This window comes from Elephantulus edwardii, unplaced genomic scaffold, assembly GCF_000299155.1.
Source record: "Elephantulus edwardii isolate Elephantulus edwardi_28Jun2011 unplaced genomic scaffold, EleEdw1.0 scaffold00192, whole genome shotgun sequence".
NCBI lineage: Eukaryota > Metazoa > Chordata > Mammalia > Macroscelidea > Macroscelididae > Elephantulus > Elephantulus edwardii.
Window position 1 is genome coordinate 851839 of NW_006399942.1, and position 17002 is coordinate 868840.

The 17002-nt window shown below is 37.4% G+C and overlaps 1 pseudogene; it reads right to left on the bottom strand.

The window, feature by feature from the left end:
• Positions 1-3992: 3992 nt before the first annotated feature.
• LOC102851882 lies at positions 3993-6652 on the bottom strand (annotated as a pseudogene).
• Positions 6653-17002: the final 10350 nt, after the last annotated feature.

The following is a 17002-nucleotide window of genomic DNA, read 5'->3' on the forward strand; positions in this document are numbered from 1 at the left end:
TCAGGGACCTGTCCAAAGTTCTGAAGAGCAATTATGTCAGTTTAAAGTCAGGTATGCCTGATTCAAGCCATGGTTATATCGTTCACCTACTTTGCATCTGAGAGTTGGATAGTGAGTAAGGATGACAGGAAAAGAATCTATGCCTTTGAATTCTGTTGGAGGAGAGTCCTGAATATACTATAGACTGCCAAAAGAATTAACAGGTATGTTTTAGAGATTGTGGAACCAAAGTGCTTTATGAAGGCAAGGATGGTGAAGCTTCATCTAATACACGTTGAGCATGTTGCTGGGAAGATTTTCCTTAACATTCTTGGTAAGGTCAGCAAAGGAGAGGAAGATCCTTAGATGGGTTAAAGCACTGAATGTGGCAGTTGGCTCAAGTGTGTCCGAGATGATAAGGATGGTGCAAGATAGGACAGGGTTCAGATCTGTTGTAAATTCGGTCATTGAATTATATACTACTTGGCAGCACCTAAGAACAAATATTTTTGCAATTCTTTGAGGAACTATTTTTCATTAGAGGAACTATTTTTCATTAGACACTGACCCCGGGTCAATCTGAGGATGATCACTTATGGTCAGTAGAAGTCAATAATACAAAAGTACACATCAACTCACCCAGATGTCACACAGGGATACATTTTGCTGTTGAACCCATCTCACCCCGTAGAGGGTTGATGTAGGAAAAAGGTGCTCATTGGAGTGGCAACTTCATTAAAAGAGAAACATCATGATTAATCATGTTTAAAGTCTCCTCTGATAAGCTGTTTCTTTCCCCTTCCCTCTTAAGTAATTTTTTTTGAAAGTTTCAAGACGAATTGAGTTTCACCTATTAATACAGAATTTGTTTATTAACAATTTATTGTTGCATATCATCGAGTTGGAATTGAGTCAGCTGAGCCTCAGGTTTTCAATGGCAGTGATTTGCTTGGGAGGAGTTTGACTACCTTTCCCCAAAGCTACTGATGGGTTGAAACTGTGTGACTTTGGGTTGACAGCGCAACTCTCTGCCACTAAGCTGCCAGATAGATATCCCTTAAGCTCTAATAGCCTAGTATTAAAGAGCTGTGCTGCCAGCCCATAAGCATGCAGTTTGTCCACAGGAGAAAGAGGGCCAATCACCTCCCCTGCGAGGATCAAGTATGGGTCCTTCCAACAAGAGGGTTCATTACAACAATACAATGTAATTAGGGAGCTCTATTAGCATATTAGTAATGAGTAGCAACGTTATTCTACAGGCTGCTTCTCTCCAGGGACCTCCATGGAAGTAATTTGTTGTTACGTACCTTCGAGTAGATTGCAATTAATTTCCACCCTATAAACAACAGATGGGTCTGTCTTACTCTGACCCCTCTCTACCTTCCCAAACATTATATATATATATATATATATTTTTTTTTTTTTTTCCTCTCCTAACAACATCCCCAGAGTATGTGAGATGAAGTGTGGTCATCCTTTCTTCTAAGGAACACAGTAATCACATTTTTTCAAAAATACTTGCTTATTCTTCCTCTAAACTAAGATGTATCCAGTACTCTTCTCCAACACCATAGATCAAAGGCATTGATTCTTCTGTCATCTGTGGACATTGTTCGGCTTTCAGATGCATAATAAGTAATTGGAAAGACCGTGGCTTGAATCAGGCTTAGTCTTTCAACTAAAGTAAGATGAAATAATTGATGGATTTCATCATTTCTCCATCTATTGTGATGCTACGTATTGGCCCAGTGGTGATAATTTCCACTGAGATGTAATTTGTATTGAAGGCTGCAGTCTTTAATGTTCTCTGGCATTTCAACTCACTTTAAGCAAGCAAGGTTCTGTCATCTGCATAATGCAGGTTGATGAGTCTTCCTCCAATCCTCATGCCACATTCTTCTTTTAAAAAAATCCATTTTCTTGTATAGTTTGTTCAGCATTCTGATTGAATAAATATGGAGAAAGGATACATCTCTGACTCACACCTTTTCTTGATTTTAAATCATGCAGTGTTTCCTTGCTCTGTCCAGGCAACAGTTTCTTGTGTAGGTGTAGATTTCCTATGAGCACAATCAAGTGTTCTGAAATTCTCACTCTCAATGTTACCATAATTTGTTGTGATTTACTCTGTCCAATACTTTGCATAATTAATAAGATACGCATAGGCATCTTTCTGGTATTCTCTGCTTTCAGCCAAGATCTGTCTGACATCAGCAGTGATAATCCTGATGCCTCTTCTAAGTGCACTTGGATTTCTGGCAGTTCTCTCTCTAGCCATTTTTTAATTAACTTCAGTCAGATTTTATTTACATGTGATAGTAATTATATTGTTTTATATTTTCCATATTCTGTTGCATTTGGGGTTAGGAACAAATAGAGATCTATACCAGTAGACTAAGTAGACTAAGTAGCTGTCTTCCTGATTTCCTGCCACAACCTGGTGAACATGTCTAGGATTGTATCTGTTTGTTGGAAATGTCAATTGGTATTTCATCAATTCCTGGGGACATATTTTTTGCCAATCCCTTCAGTGCAGCGTGGACTTCTTCATTGCCATTTGTTCTTGGCTGTATGCCACTTCCTGGAATGATTCTGTGCCAGCCAATTCTTTTTTGATATGATCAACCTGTGCATTCTTTCCATCTACTTTTGTGCATAGCATACTTAGTATTGCATCTCATGGTCTGAATTTTTCATTTCTTTCAGCTTACATACTGAGCAAGTTTTATCTTGTGACCTCAGTTCTTTGCACAATTCATTATAATACTTAGTCTTCTCAAGCTGCCTTTTGAAATCTTCTGTTCTTGGAAATATTTTGTTCAACTCTTATTTTGGTACTCATTCCTTTTGTTTTGGCTTCTAATAATTTTAGTGCTCTTTTTTTCAGTTTCTTCTGACATCAATTTTGATCTTTAATTTCTCCCCGTCTTTGTAATAACATTTTGCTTCCTTTGTAGATAATATACTTGATGTCATCCTACAATTCATATGGCCTTGGTTCATACCTACTAATTTTTTTTCTTTTTTAATTGAGATCCACTTCAGTAACTTGCAGCCACAAACATAAGCAGTATTTAAGCAGAGATTTGTGAGTAAATACAGTCTACATGCAAATTTTTGTTCACAAAGTTCATGTATAGGTACATGAGTTAGAAGTGTCCACCTAGAATTATGGCCACACTACCTTTTTTAAGTGCAAAAGTTACATCTTGAGAGTGTGAAGAGAAGGTCGGCACACTTAAATCAAGTTGTCCTTATACCAGAGACATATGATGACTACAGGATTCAACTGACAAGCAATAAAATAGCAAGAAATTAGTACTGGTCAAAGATTATGGGACTATCTTTGCATTTCACTGACAGTACATTGACTACTAGAATATGGAGTGTAGCAGGAATTTAGGAAATAATACTGCAAAATCTAAATCCAAATACTAACATTTTTTATTACCCAAACAACAGCATGACATTAAAAGAAAACTGAACCTGCATTCTAATCAGTTGCATTAATTAAGTTCTCAAAAATTAAAAATTAAAATGCCACCAAAAAGCTTCAAACACCAAATGAAAAGTCTGCAAGGCACAGATTAGAATGTGGAATGTTTCAAATGAAACATTAGAAATAAAACTGGCTTTGTTCTTTATTGAATGGAATCAGAAATTTTTTACATTTCTTTGAGGCTGGGAACCACTAGTTTTTATTTCTCGGAAATGTTTCTGCAGCTTTTTCTTAGTGGTGCAAATTATAAATAGTTTATAACTTTAATCTCTACACAAAGTATATCTGACTATTGCTATTATGATTAAATGATGACTCTTCATTAACTCTATTTTTGCTATAATATTTAAATACATAAAGAAACATCTAGTATTAATCCACTAAACCAAAAGAATACATCCAGTATTTTATTTTAGCAGTATTTTTTGTACTATATTTTTTCCTAGAACTGTATTTTGAAAAGGCTAATATTAAGAACATTTTTTATTTGAAATCATTTACCTTCTTGTATATTTTAAAAATCCTCCTTCTGCTTGTGCTCTTCAGCTGATTTATTCAGAAATTTCTTTAATTTCTGATAATGAGGATAGCTACTGCAATGAATATTCTTTGTAACACCTTCATTTGTATTAAAGTGATCAGAGTGTTGAGTAAAACACTGTTTTAGGTATCACATAGTCTATAACACCAAGAACATTGGGCTGATACGGTCCAATTCTGTATTCATCTGGGATTGTATCATCTTCCTTGTTTTCACCACTTTGGCCATTGGCATTTTCACTTGTCTCTTTATTGGGATCATCAGCACTCTCAGCAGATTAACTGCGTGTCTCTGTACTTCCCTCATATTAAATTCCATTTTCCAGCACTGATTTACTTTCTTGATCAAGTTATTTGATCTTGTCCACCTTAATTTCAACCAAACTGTATCATAATTTTTGTTACCAGAATTAAACATGTCCAATTTATGAAGTTTCTGATGTTTGAATCTTCATCATCACTAAACTCATCTAGAGTGACAAAGTGTTCCATGCTCCCTGGGAAATGATGTTTTTAAAGTGCTTTCTTTGATGCTGAAGCACTCAGATCCTTTTTCAGAGCTCTGTCTGAAGGGTTTTTCTACTGTCAGAAGCCACGTCACCTGGATGAGATCAGTCTGCATGATCCCACTGAACTGCTACTTTTGAGCAGTGCTGCTGCTGCTGCTGCTTTTCCACAAGTAGCTCAGATTAGAGAATATGAGGTTCTTGTTTTGCCTGGTCATCCTTTGTATCTTTCTCACTGTATTCACCTGACTTCTTATTCTTTACTTTCCGATGAACTTCACTCTTCTGGAAACCTTCCACTTTGGGTTTCTTATCACTCAGAGATTCCTTGCCATTTAGAGAATAAGATCATTTTTCAAGATTTATCTTCTCCCACCAGCCCCCTCAGTGACTGACTGGGTTGGGAATCTTCAATACCATTATTGGTTTACTTTTTTAAAAAGTTTCTTGAACAGATCAAACTTCACACATTTTCCTTGAAACCAAAAGGCCTTTTTCAAACACTGATCAACCATTGCCTTTGCTGCTTTTGGTCTCCATCTCAATAAAGGCCTAGCTTTTCATCCTCATCAGCAAATCCTTTCTTTGTCCATGGGGTTCAGCAAGTTTAAGTAAAGAACTGTCAGAATAACGAGAATGGGGTAGATCCCTGAGATGTATCACATGTGTAAGCTCTTGTTTTTGAGCAAGTTCTTGTTATTAATGAAACTTCTGATCTGACTTTCCCTTGGTTTTCTTTATTCTTTTATATTTCTGTGATAAATGAACTATCAGTCACTGGTTTGTCAAATGCTAATGCTATTGTGGTTAGGCAATATTCGATGGCAGCCTCAGCATCTTTTGTGGTTGCTATTACAAGAAATACCTCGTTAATTTTGTTTAGAGCCAGATGATTTGAAATGACACCAAATGATGCCACCAGCTCTAAGAGTTGGTATCTCAAGTATTTCCTTCCCTGAAAATCCATGATGTGAACAATTTGACTAGTTTCCACTGTGTCTTTTTGCATGTGTCTTGAACTTTGCTGGTTTCCATTTGTAGCACCAAGATTTCCTCTAGTTCCAACTGCTGACACTTCAAGATTAAATTAATTAGGTGGAGGTCCCAGAATTCCTGGTTTGTAGATTGTTGCAGCCTGAATGGATCAGCCACTGTATGTCCTGTATCACTGTTAGGATTCCATTCTGGGTAGAGTTCAAGAAGAAGCTAGTATCAACGTCTGTGACTTGCTCCATTGTTATGTTGACTCCACTTCTTATTAGAATAAGCCAACAAAATATATAAAGTACAAATGGTGATAACTCTTTTGTAATTCCATGAGAGTCTTTAATATTACTACTTTTGGAAAGTGTATCTCTTTTTCTCAGAGATCTCTTTGTAAGGAGTCAGGCCCACATCTCATTCACTCATACTGTCAAATTTAGGATAATTTTGTGAAGTCTCACACACACACAAAATAATTTCTACACCTTTCTCCATCTCTTAATTTATTTTTCCATAATCCATTCTGTCATAATGGCTTCCATGGTCATAATCAGGCCCAAGGTTGAGACCAAGACTATCATCATCAAAACTATCTCTTGAAAAGTGCTGTGTGGATTTTTTTCCCCCCAGTCATCCCTAGGAGCTCTGTATGGGAATCCCGTGTACCAGATATGCCATCTCTACCACAACTCAATGGAAAGTCTTCTATTCTCCTTTTAAGCTGTAGAAGAATTTGGGGCAAATTCTGAAGAGTAATCTTGTCCTCTGGATAATAACTCAGTTCATTTAAGCCTCTAGCAGACAGACCAAAGCTGACCAAAACGTTACTGACTTGGTCTGTATCTCCACAGTGTTGAGAACACAAAGGTAGTGGACTTCTAATGCTAAATATAGTCTGAAAATTATAGGAAGAAATATTAGCAGAAGACAGAGCACTTTGAGCTTCTGAATGATTCAAAGAACTCATTCCAAGATGCACTAAACTGGCAAATTGTGCAATACCTTGGTTCACCCTTCCAAAAGATGCTGGCATACTTAAAGACTACTTAACAACAGCAAGAAGTTCTATTCCTTCTGCAGATAAGTCATCCCCATGGCCCTGGAAGTTTGTACCAAGAGATGGCTGCTGGAATGACTTGGACATTGAAGACCTATCTCTTATCTTCATCATAGATAAAAAAAGGATTATTATTTTTTAAGATGACCAAAAATAAAGCTCAAACTAGAAAGTTAGGTTAATTTTGCTTCACAAAAAAAAGATAATGCAAGGGAGCACTTGTGGTCTAGAAGCAAGAAGCTGCTCTGTGATCCCAAAGGCTCACAATTTGAATCCACCAGATGCTCCACTGGAGAAGGAGGGGCAATCTCCTGTTCCAGTCGGATCCAATTCAGTGATACACAACAAGGGGGAAAAGAAAAAGAATGCAATAAATGTATGAATAAATAAATAACCAATAAGGACAGTATAATCTTCTTCAAGCTGAGAATTAGCAGACTTGAGAACTCTTGGTGGGACACAGGCTCCTACAATCCACCACAGCAATGACACTGAAGTCAAACCTATTCTTAAGATAGTTTTTAAATTCAGGTGGGCTAAACTCGAGATAATACTTTGGTTTTTGTAGCCTTGTTTTAGTTTCTTCAGCTTCAATTTGAACTTGCACATGAGTAATTGATGGTCTCTCTTCCAGTCGGTACCTGGCCTGATTTTGACTGCTGGTATTGAACTGCTCTAACAATTCTTATCACAAATGTAATAAATTTTATTCCTGTATAATCTATCAGGTGAGGTCCAAGGGCATAGTCACCATTTGGGTTTTTTATAAAAGGTATTTGCAATGAGTAATTCTTTGCTTTTGGAAAATTAAGTCTTTGAATCTCCAGGCTCATGTCTTTCATCAAGTATCTAACTTCAAACTACCAGTCCTCCTTCTTCTTGTGCAATTTATAGCCCTGGACACCCAGTGAAGGTTTAACTAGGAGTTGGTTCTGACTCGACAGTTGTCAGTAAAGATAGAATGAAGGAGTGCTGATGGGGTGTTCTTTGTGTTGGGCTGATAACAGAGGTGAGTGATTCAAGTTCACCAGCCCCTTTTCTGGAAGAAGATGCAGTCTCAAGATTTATAGCCTCAGAAAGTTGATGAAGGGTCACCAACTTGACAGTAGTTGGTAAATGCCATTTAGTCAACTATGACTCATAGAAATTCTATGAACAACAGATCTGAAACGTGTCCTATTATAAAGACTGGTTCCTTCTGAAGGCATGCCAAAAGTGTATGAGACTGAAATAGTAGTTGTTGTTTTTTTTTTTTAAATAAAACAAACAACAAAAACCAAAACCAAAAACACAAAGAAATCTTATTGTTTACAAATGGATTTTTGTAGTGACCAAAGATGACAGAAGAGTTGAGTTGATGCCTTTGAGTTGTAGTGCTGGAGAACAGTATTGAACAATATGGACTGCTAAGAGAACAAAAATGTTTATCCTAGAGAGGGTGAAACCAGGCTGCTCATTGAAGGCAAGGATTTTGAAACTCCATCTCATATATGAGCTTGTAGTGAAGAGGGACCAGTCCCAGAAGGACACCATGCTAGGAAGGGTGAAGGAACATCACAAGAGAGGAAGACATCACAGGAGATGGACACAGGAGATGACACAGTAACTGGGATAATGGGTGTAAGTGTGTCAGAGGAGTGAGATAGACCTTGGATAGAGCAGGGTTCAGAGCTGTTATACATAGGGCCACTATGAGTTATAGCAGACTAGATGGCATATAACAACAATAGGAATGATGGAATATTAGAAAGTAAAGCTGATAAACTAATTAATTCTAGACAACTTATTATTTTCTAGGTTGGTTTTTAGATGAGTAAGTTCTGAATCATAAGGAAATACCTTCCCCATCTTGTGCGATTCTCACAGTTGTTGCTGCGTTTGAGCCCACTGTTGCACGCACTACGTCAGTCCATCTCCTTGAACATACTCCTCTTTTTCATAAAGCATGTACCAAGCATACTTCCTTCAAAGGATTAGTCTTTCCTGATAGTATATAAAAATATGTGAGATCCTCTTTATGACTTTCTTGTACTTTTCCCAAAAGGTTTGCTTTTCTGGAAGTCCATGAAACATTCAATGTTATTTGCCAAGAGTGTAATTTCAAGACATCAATTCCTCAGTCTCGCCTATTCAGACATGGCTTACTTAGTGCTCAAAAGGACATATTTGCTCTTTAACATCATAAAGAGGTCTATTGCATTATGTTTACTCAATGCGGTACAACTTTTGAATTCTTGTGGCCAAGTGATAGGGAGCTGTGCTGCTTACCGAAAGGCATCCAGTTTTGTTTTGTTTTGTTTTGTTTTTTATGTGTGTGTATACCATCAAATGAAATCTGACTGGTACAGGAGGAGATTGTCCCTCCTTCTTCAGCAGAGCATCTGGTGGATTCGAACCGTGCATCTCTGGGATTGCAGTGCAGCTTCTTACCACAGGCTACCAGAGCTTGCCAGGCATCCAGTTTTAATGCATTAGCTTCTCCTTGGAAGAAAGATGGGCAAACTCCTCTGCGATGTACAGCCTCTGAAAACCTGCTGGAATACCAGCTATGAGTAGGCTATGACTCAACAGCACATCAAAACAACAACCTTTCACAGATGGTGATTGGGAATCCAGGTAAAAGAAAATCCTTGGTAACTTCAATATTTTTCTTTTTATCAGTCTTATTGGGCCAATTAACAGCATTTTTGTTTTCTTGGTGTTGTGCTTATATTCTTTACTGAAGGGTGTCTTCTTTAATGTTCATTAGTAAGTGCTCAAAGTCTTCCTTGTTTTCTTTAAGCAAGGTGGTTGTGTGTCTTCCACATAACCCAGGTTGTCAATGAGCCTTTCTCTAATTCTGATAATCTTGTGGTTGTTGTTCATTGCTGTAGAGTTGAGCACGGCTCATAGCAACCCTATGAACAAAAGGCCTGAAGCCTTTCTATGACGATCGTCCTTTATCAAATTTCATAGAGTCTCCAGAGGCATGTTGTTTAGGAGGAGTTGGATGCCACTCCTCCTTATTTTATAATCTAGTATCTCAAGTTATTTGCTGAGCATACAAATAATAAAGCTTTGATGACAGAGTCCACAGTGTGTAGATCTGTTAAGCAAAAGGTTCATCATCTCTGGCTGTTCAAACTCATCAGCTGTTTCATAGAAGAAAGAGGAACAGTTTCTACCTTTTGTGATTTACAAGCTTGGAAAACCAATGGAGAGTCACTATAAATTGAAGCCCCCAAGTCATCAGCATTGAGTTTTGTTTATTTGTTGCTGTGTTTTTCTGATTGGTGTTTTTAAAAAGTAACTATGGCAAAAGGATACAGCCTTGATGCATCTCTTAATGATTTAAAACCATGCCCTTGGTTTTGTTCAAATAAGTGCTCTCGTTCTGTGTACAGAAATTTTCTTTCTTCTAATTGTTAATCATAATTTGTTATCCACATATTCAAATGCCTTTGCACAGTCAATAAAGTATATGTAAACATTTATCTGTGATTCTTTGCTTTCAGTGAACAGTCTGTCTGATGACAACAATATATACCTTGTCCCATGTTTTGATTTGTTTTTTATGAAGATAGCTTGAATTTCTGGTCATTCTTGTCAGTGTACTACTGTAAAATGAGTGTAGGATGCATGGAGATGGTCAAGTCTGACCACTGCTAACTCTACAAAAGGGACCTGTCCTCATCAATTAACATCCACAATATAAAACTAAATATCATACATGGTCTCCTATATTCCTGCACATGTTTGTTATTTTTTTTGTGCCATAGAATCAGAACCAACCCATAGCTGACTCTCCAGAGGGCTTTCAGAGGCAGTAATTGTATGGCCGGAGATTGCCCATTCTTTTTCATTGGAGCAACTGGTGGATTTAAACCATGTGCCTTTGAGATTGCAGTGCAGCTTCTTACCACTAGGCCACCAGAGTGTACATATTTCTACCAATTTCAACACGTTTTAGTGATTTGTTCACACCTACAATTTCTTTAGACACAGTCATTTGTTCAGAACTAAAAATGTTGATGAATCTTGGATGGCAACAATGGATTATGTGTGGTAATATGAGTGTTGAGGACTGCTAAGAAAACAAACAGATTTATTCTTGAGAGGGTTAAACCGGGCTGCTCCCTGGAAGCAAGGATTCTGAGGCTTCATCTGACGTACTTTGGACATGTTGTAAGGAGAGACAGGTGCTTGAAGAGGGACATTATGCTTGGGAGTGTGGACGAACAGAGCAGGAAAGGAAGGCCCTCTATGAGGTGGATTGATTCAGTGACTGAGGTAATCGGGATGAGTGTATCAGAGACAGTGCGATTGGCACAGGACAGAGCAGTTTAGGGCTGTGGTACATAGGGTCACTATGAATCACAAGCGACTTGACGGCACATAACAACAAGAACAAAAAGAATGAAGTTTAGGTTTAGAATGTTACAAGTTATTACTCAAATATATGTTAAGAGTATATTGTAAAATATAGAATGAAGCTTGTAAAATTCAGTTTAGAATAATAGATCTATCTCACATTTTCAGTGGTGAACCTAGTGACACAGCCTTTTCTAAACCCAGCTTGTATTTATGTTAATTCCCAGTCAATGTGCTGTTCCAGTCATTTTTGAATAGTTGTCAGTAGGATTTTGCTTGCATGTGATATTAGTGATATTACTTGATAAGTTCCACACTCTATTTGATCACCTTTTTTTTTTTGGAATGGGATAAATATTGACCTCTTCCACTCAGCTGTCCAAGTATATGTCCTCCAGGTTTCTTGGCAAAACCTGGTGAGCACACTCAGGGCTGCATCTGCTTATTGAAATATGTCAACTGGTATTCCATCAATTCCTTGGGACTTGTTTTTTGCCAGTTCCTTCAAAGCATCTTGCCTTCCTCCTTTATCACTATTGCCTCTTGTTCATATACTTCATGGAATTCTTCCATGGCAGCCAATTATTTTTGGTACAAGGACTTTGTGTACTCCTTCAGTCTTCTTTTGGTGCTTCTTGGATCATTCAATATTGTGCTCATAGCATTTGTAAGTATCACAACTCAAAGCTTGAATTTGTTTTCTAATTCTTTTAGTTTGAAAACTGCTGAGCAAGTTAATTTCTTTTGATTTTTGTTTTTACTCCAACTCTTTGCACATTTTTTTTATAATACTTTGATTTTTCTTCCTGAGCTATCCTTTGAAATCTTCTGTTTGGCTCCTTAAGTTCCCAATTTCTTCCCTTTGACTTGGATTCTTGTCACGCTAGTGCAATATACAGATGTCTTCTGATATCCATCTCTGTCATTTCTTCCTTCTCGCTCTTTGTAATGACCTTTTGCATTCTTCATGGATGATATTCTTGATACCCTCCCATACTTCATCTGGTCTTTGTTCACTAATGTTTAAGACTTCAAACTTGTCCTTGAGATGGTTTTTAAATTCAGGTGAGATAGACTAAAGGTCAAATTTTCCTTCTTGTGAATTTGCTTTGATATTCTTTAGCCTTAGTTTGAACTTGCGTAAGTCTGTTCTCTAATCAGCACCTGGCCTAGTGTTCACAGCTGATTTTGAGCTTCTGCAACAATTTTTTTCGAAGATGTAATCAATCTGATTCCTGTGTAGTCAGTCAGATGAGGTCCATGTGTATAGTTGTTGTGTTTTTTAGAAAAAAGTATTTGCAATGAATAAAACATTGATCATACAAAATTCTATTATTATATCTCCAACCTCATTTCTGTCCCCAAGTCCATATTTTCCAACTACTTACCTCTCTTCCTTTTCCCCAACTTTTACATTTTAGTTATCAATTATTATTAATGAATCTTGGTTGCATCATTGTCAATATCAGATGGATCTTGGCTAAAAGCAGACAGTGCCAGAACTATGTCTACTTGTGTTTTAATGACTATGCAAAGACATTCGACTATGTGGATCATAAGAACTCTGGATGATATTGAGAAGAATGGGAATCCTAGAACATTTGATTGTGCTCATGCAAACCTATACATAAACCAAGAGGGGGTGGCCAAAACAGAGCAAGGAAACCAGGAGGCTGGAGAAGGAATGTGGCATCAGGATTGGAGGAAGACTCATTAACAATCTGTATTATGAGGTGACACAACCTTGCTTGCAGAAACTGAGTAGAACCTGAGGCATTTGCTGCAGAAGTTCAAAGGTCTTCAATATAGATTGCAGCTCAACATTAGGAAAACAAAGATTCTTACCACTGGGTTAATTGGAAGCATCATGATAGATAGAGAAGAGATTGAGATTGTTAACAGTTTCATCTTACTTGGATCCACAATCAATACTCTTGGCACCAGTATTCAGAAAATCAAAAGACAAATTGTATTGGGCAAATTTATTTATCCAGAGTGCTGGAGAGCAACTATGTCAGTCTAGAGACTAAGGTGCTCCTGATCCAGAACATTCTATTGACTGCCAAGAGATCAGGTCTGTCCTGGGGAGGGTGAAACTAAGTTGCTTCTTAAAGTAAGGTTTTTTATTTTATTATATTTTTTTATTTTAAAGCAAGGATTTTTGAAGTCCCATCTCACATACTTTGGGTATGTTGCCAGGAAAGACAAGACCTAGGAGAAGGACATTATTCTTTGAAAGGCAGAAGATCAGCTCAGAAGAGGAAGACCCTAGATGAGATGGATTACAGTAGTAACTGGGGTAATGGAAGTAAGTGTATCAGATACAGTGAAATTGACTTAGGATAGGCAAAGTTCAGAGCTGTTATTCATTGCTATGAATAGGAGTCAACACAATGGCATGTTAACAACAATACTAATATCACAAACAAGCAAAATAGTGCTGAAATTCATTAAAAAACAGCTGGTGCAGTACTTTGATAAGGAGTTGCCAGAAGTTCAAACTGAATATAGAAGAGATTGTGGCACTAAGATATCATTGCTGATGAGAGATGGGTCTTGGCTGAGAAAAGAGAACACCAAAAGAATGTCTCTGTTTTATTGACTATGCAAAAACATTTTATTTTGTGGATTGGCAACAAACTATGGTTAACATTGAAAGGAATGGGAATCCAGAAATATTTAATTTTGCTCTTACAAAATTGATATATAAAACAAGAAGCTGTTGTCCAAGTGAAACAAAGGAACACTGTATTGTTTAAAAATCAAGAATATGTGTTAAGGGTATATACTTTCTCCACACCTATTCAGTCTGTATGCTGAACAAAAAATTAGTGAAGTTGGACTTTATGAAGGAAAATGTGGCATTGAGATTGGAGGAAGACTCATACAAAACCTAGAACATGAAGCACTTGTTGCAGAAGATCAAAGACTTCAGTATGAATTGCATCTTAGCAACCATATTTAACATTCAACAAAAAACAAAGGTTCTTGACCAGTGGTGTTGGAGAAAAGTACTGACTATTCCATGAACTGCCAAAGAACTAATGATATTTCTTGGAAAAGGTGCTGTTAGAGTGTTCCTTGAAGGCAAAGATGACAAAGCTTTGTTTCTTGTACTTTGGACATGTTGCTAGGAGACAGTCTTCCTCAGAAAATTATATCACCCTTGGAAAGGTGTTGGTGTTGTTATGTGCCATCGAGTAGCAACCCTGTGTAAAATGGCTCTGAAGCCTGCCCTGAGCCAATCTCACTGACTCTGACACACCTAGGGCCATTGCCATAGTTACTGTATCAATCCATCTCATCTGGTGTCTTTCTCTCCTGCATTATCCCTCCACCTTTCTGAGAAAGTTGTCTTTCTCCAGGGATCTGTCCTTCCTGGTCACATGCCCAAAGTATGTGAGATGGATTCAAAATCCTAGCCTCCAAGGAGAAACTTGGTTTCATCCTCTCCAAGACAGACCAGTTTGTTTTCTTGGTGGTCCATGATGTGTTTGAGACTCTTTTAAGCTCCACAACTCAAAGGCATCGATTCTCCTTCTGTCATCCTTAATGTTAACAATCTCAATCTCTTCTCCATCCATCATGGTGCTGCCAATTGGTCCAGTGGTGAGAATTTCATTTTCTTGATGTTGAGTTTCAATCCATATTGAAGACTCCAGTCCTTGACCTTCTGCAGCAAGTGCTTCAAGTCAGCCTCAGTTTAATCTACCAAGATTGCAATGAGGCTGGGGATAGAATAATAGAATTCTGTACAATCAATGATTTCTTAAAAGGAAGTACCTCTTATAAGAAATATAAACACAGGCTATATACATGGATTTCACCTGAGAGTATGCACAAGAATCAGACTGATTACATCCGTAGAAGGAATCATTGGAGAAGTGCAATATCAGCAGTGAAAACTAGGCCAGGTGCTGATTGTAGAACAGGCCAACTACTCACATGAAAGTTCAAATTAAAGCTAAAGAAGATAAAATCAATTCCACAGGAATCAAAATTTGACCTTGAATCTGTCCCACCTGAATTTAAAAACCAATTCAGGGACAGGTTGAGGCCTTGAACACTAATGAACAAAGATCAAATGAGCTGTGGGAGGATATCAAGAATATCATCCACGAAGAATGCAAAAGGTCATTACAAAGACAGAAGAAGATGAAAAAGACGAAAATGGATGTCAGAAGAGACCCTGAATATTGCATTAGAGTGCCAAGAAGCTAAAGCAAAGGGAAGAAATTAAGAAGTTAAGGAGCTGAATAGAAGATTTCAAAGGGCAGCTCAGAAAGATAAAGCAACTATTATAATGAAATGTGCAAAGAACTGGAGAACTGAAGTCTGAAAATCAAAGGGCCACATTTGCTAGACATTTCTTAAGCTGAAAGAACTAAAGAACAAATTCAAGCCATGAGTTTCAATACTTAAGTATACTATGGATAGAATATTGAATGATCCATGAAGTATTAAAAAAAGTTGGAAGGAGGAGACAAAGTCAATATATCAAAAAAATTGAAAGGGTGGAGGGTTAGTGAAAGAGAGGAAGACCTCCATCGAGGTGGTGACTGCAGCAATGGGCTCAAGTGTGTAAGAGATGGTAAAGAAGGCACAGGATAGGACGGGATTCAGGTCTGTTTTTCATAGGGTCACTATGAGTCATACTTGACTCAATAGCAACTAATAACAAGAACAACAGATTTAAATGTTTGACTATTAATGTTTGATTGATTGTTAAAATTTTAATTGTTTCGAATGTCTTAGCTTCTGAATTTGATTTTAAGTGGAATTATAAATGAGCTTCAAGCCTTGCCTCCTCCCCCAAGAAGGCATTTGATTTGCAATATTAATACCTTTTGTCTGTATTCTCTGTCTGTGTCAAGCTGTTGTCGTTATGTGCCATCAAGTCACCTACAACTCATAATGACTTTAGTACAACTACTCTGAACCTTCCTCTATCTTGAACAACCTTATTATCTCTAACACACCTACGTCCATTACCAGTCCCTGAGTCAATCAGTCTCATTGAGGGTCTTTCTCTTCTTAAGCTGTCTCTCCATCCCTCCAAGCATTATGTCCTTCCCCAAGGACTGATTCCTCTTTGCAACATGCCCAAAGTATGTCAGACAGAATTTCAAAATCCTTGCCTCCAAGGAGCAGCCTGATTTCACTTTCTCTGGAATAAACATGGAGTTAAGTAGCAGTTAATGATATATTCAATATTCTTCCCCAGCACCACAACTCAAAGACACTCATTTTTCTCTATCTTCCTTAATTTTTCAATCTTGAGCTCATCAGCAGGCTTTAGAGCTCTTGTACATAGATAGAGTGCTATGAGTTGCAAGTGACTTGACGGCCCATAACAACAAACAACAACTTCATCAGTCTCCACATGTGTGAAGAAAACTCTAGGCTGATGTGTGACCTATGATACACCTAAAAATATATAAACTGACAGCTGATTTATGGGCTGCAAAATGCTTGCTTCCTGCTTCATTCTTAGGTGTTTTTATAAGTGGATGAAAAGTTTTGTACAAAATTAAGTGTAAGTGATTTTTATTAGTAATGCATTATTAATATTGAATAACTTTCATTATGGAAGTAAATTTTTTATTGTTGTTTTCTCCCCCTGGTTAATTGTGAGAATACTGTTGAGATTTAATTTTTTTAAATTTATTATTCATTTCAATGAAAATTTATAGAGACTTTGAATTTCCATTCATTCATTGTTGCACTTTTCTCATTGTTTTACAATCCCTCCACCCAGGTCCACTCCACTATGCAGCATTTGCTCTGGACTCCTGTCATGACAAAAATACTTAATCACATATCCCTTTTAAACAGTTTTCTCCCTCATCTGTTTCAATGCAGTATACAATATTGAACCCATCTTTCTCAGTCTTCCCCCCAACCACGAGATCAGTCCTGTTTTACAACATTGACACCATGCAGTATTTGTCCTTTTGTGACTGAGATACTTCACTCAACATAATGTCCTCCAGGACCACCCATTTTTAATACTATCGCATGAGTTCTTTGTTTTTCAATGCAGTGTAGTATTCCATTGTGTGCATATACCACAGCTTCTCTATCCAT